General features: G+C 36.7%; 1 pseudogene; it reads left to right on the forward strand.

The window, feature by feature from the left end:
* Positions 1 to 2,500: 2,500 nt before the first annotated feature.
* On the forward strand, positions 2,501 to 2,994 carry LOC127216387 (calmodulin-1-like; annotated as a pseudogene).
* Positions 2,995 to 3,406: the final 412 nt, after the last annotated feature.

Below are 3,406 nucleotides of genomic sequence, written 5' to 3' on the forward strand. Positions count from 1 at the left end.
CATGTAAAATATGCTTTTATTATAAATCCTATTGTAGTTTAATGTGACTGGCCTTTCATATGTATTTTTTCCATTTTTCATTTTACTTATTTATTTTTATTTTGAGGCATGGTTTTTCTATGTAGCTCAGATTGGCCTCAAACTCACAGAATACTTTCCTGTACCAAAAACACTAGAATCTAGGGTTAAGGCTCTATGTAGCTACCAGGTCAACTTCTTCATGTTTAATGAGTTGTATAGTTGTTTTCTTCAGCAATGGAGCTTTGTTTTCAGTTTAGGATGAGAAAAGATCAACCTATAATAATCTCAGCAACAGCCTGTGTTGTTTGGGGGTTCCTATGGGATCCTTTTGACTAATAACTGTTAGATATAACCCAGTCCCAGGACTAGAAGCTTCATTTGGTGACAAGAGATAGCCTATTGGGGTTCTGTATCTCCCATTATTTGGTGATTTAATTTAGATCATCTTCATATATATATATATACATATATATATGTACGCACTTATATGTGTATATTCTAGGAAGCTTGTATTATATTAGGTTTCCATATTACCCCTAAAATGGCCGATAATTTTAGCTATTTCTCCCAATATTCCCTCTATGGAGAGAGAATTTTCAACATTGGACTTTTCTGTCAAAATTCAGAGAAGTGTTATCACAAGAACTTAACAAATATGTTTAAATAAAATTTACCATGGAATATTGTCTGTGGCAGTGAGTTTTCTGTTGTGATGATGAAGATTCAGCGGATATCAGTTGAAAGGAGAATCTTATTTTGCATCATGATTCCAGAAGTTTTAGGTCATGGTCAGTTGGCTTTGTTGTTTTTGGAGTATGGTGTGACAGAGAGTCCATGGTTAGGCAAAGCTGTTAAACCTTATGGTGTCTAGGAAGCACAGGTTGACACAGTCTCTCCCCTTCACAGATGTGCTCTATCTGACTTTCTCTCAATAGCTAAGCTTCAACTCTTCATATTTCCATTACCTCACAATACAGCCAGCAGATGCACTGAAGCCTTCAATGTTTCAGACTAAAGCTATAATACCAAAACCCCAAAGCTGTACATTATGTACCAATATCTCAAAAATTTGAATGCAGCAACTATCAAATTGGCAAGTTCTGAATTCATATTTTTGTATGATATAATGAAACACTTGCTAAATCACCAGTATACATTAGATAAAATTCAGTATTAGAGAGGAAGCTGAATTAGAAACTTGCCCTCTATAGAGGGCAGTATGAGTTTAGAAATCAACATTTGATTGCCCCAAAATGAGTTTTATTCTGAGTTTGTATTACAAGTTTGTGGTGGGAAGCTATCCTCTGAGCATAACAGACATTGCCTTCACCTGTGATGCTATCTTGTTACTTGTTAGAGAGACCCTCAAGATGGGACCCATTGATTTTTGATGTTTCCTCCTTGCAGGAGGAAATGGGAGAGTCACTGACCCCTCATCTGAGACCACCTGCTCCTCCTCTCTCAATTCCCAGCCAGCTGTATGTGACTGCCCTAATTTTATGTGTTAAACTTAAAGTCTCTGGATGTGCTAAAATGTAAGTTGTATGGAAGGTTAGCTGAATGGGAAGACTTAATCTGTGTAGTTCTGGTTAAGTCTCTACTGGTTGCATAGGAATAGCCCATGGTGTTGGTAAGTAGCCTAGTGCTCTGCAAATAAAGCTAATATATTCATTAGTAGACTTAATGTGGATTTGGTGGATTAGCATTTTTGGAATAGCATTTTATTCTGTTGTTGAAGCCTTATCTTGAGGGAGGGATTTTTACTTTTTATTTTGAGACAAATTTGTTCTAAGTTCACTAGGTGACTTTCAACTCTTTAAAAGACTTCCAGGCTGGTCTTGAATATGTGGTCCTATTATTTCAATTTGCCAAATGGTTGGATAGGTTTTTGCTTAATTATTTATTGAATTAGTTCAGGTTTTCCTAGTTGAGATTTTGGAAGCCCATCCTGGTCCTCTTAAGTTGAGTCTGGAAGCAATCAAAAGCTTTGGACATGTGACAGTTTTCTAAGCTGTTGTTCATTTCCATTACAAATAAGGGTTATTACTTTTTTTTTCTTCTATGGATTGCCTTGTATATTTGGATCTATTTACATCTATATCCTTTTATCCATTTCTATATACATAATTTGATTTCCACAAAAAATTTTAGCATTTCTTTGTACCTATTACTATATACCTACAAATAGCATTTGGAGAATGATCTTACTTCTTAACATTAGGATGTTCAGATAGATTAAAAAAAAGTAGAATTGAAAAAAATATGGCATGGATTAATTCAGAACAATTAAGAATGTCAGTAATGACGGTAGTGGTGCTGGGTGTCTCCATTTCATGGTGTGATTACTAGCAGTCGGGCTCAGTGCAAAGCACAGCACTTTAGCATCAGTAGACGGTTTGGAGGCACCCTCGGTGGTCAGAGCCTCTGTACTAGTGCAGTCACCCTCGCCTGCTCTGCTCTTCCTTCCTTTGTTCACACCATGGCTGATCAGCAGACTAAAGAACAGATTGCTGAGTTCAAGGAAGATTTCTCCCTATTTGACAAAGATGGTGCTGGGACCATCACAACAAAGGAACTTGGACTGTCATGAGGTCACTGGGTCAGAACCCAACAGAAGCTGAATTGCAGGATGTGATCAAGGAAGTGGATTCTGATGGGAATGGCACCATTGGCTTCTATGAGTTCTTGACCATAATGGCTAGAAAAATGAAAGATGCAGATAGTGAAGAAGAAATCCATGAGGCATTCCGAGTTTTTTGACAAGGATGGGAATGGTTATATCAGTGCAGCAGAACTGCACATGTCATGACAAACTTAGGAGAAAAACTAACAGATGAAGAAGTAGGTGAAATGATCAGAGAAGCAGATATTGATGGAGATGGACAAGTCAACTATGAAGAATTCGTACAGATGATGACTGCAAAATGAAGACCCACTTTCAACTACTTTTCCCACTAGAATAAAATTGAAATCTTTTACTTACCTATTACAAAAATAAATAAATAGGGAAATAAAGAAAGAAAAGAAAAAAGTTCATTTATTCATTCTGTTTTTATCTAGCAAAACTGTATGTCAAACATACCTTCTGTGCACACATGTATTGGTTGGTGGTCCTGTCCCCTAAAGATCAGGCACAACATTAGTTGTACAATATAAATACTCTTACTACCTTCTAAGGAATCACTTAGTGGACTCCTTACAGTTCCATTTGCTAATGATTAGTACACTGTTTGTTTTGGGCTGGCATTTTCTCATGTATGCAGCTTGACGACTGAGTGGTCAGGCCCTTGTATTAAAACCAAGACATAGAAAAAAGATAAACTCAAAACCTTAGATGGGTTCTATAATGTATTGGGATAAAATTGTCAGTAGCCAGTTTACTGTA

Source organism: Phodopus roborovskii, unplaced genomic scaffold, assembly GCF_943737965.1.
Source record: "Phodopus roborovskii unplaced genomic scaffold, PHOROB, whole genome shotgun sequence".
Classification (NCBI taxonomy): domain Eukaryota; kingdom Metazoa; phylum Chordata; class Mammalia; order Rodentia; family Cricetidae; genus Phodopus; species Phodopus roborovskii.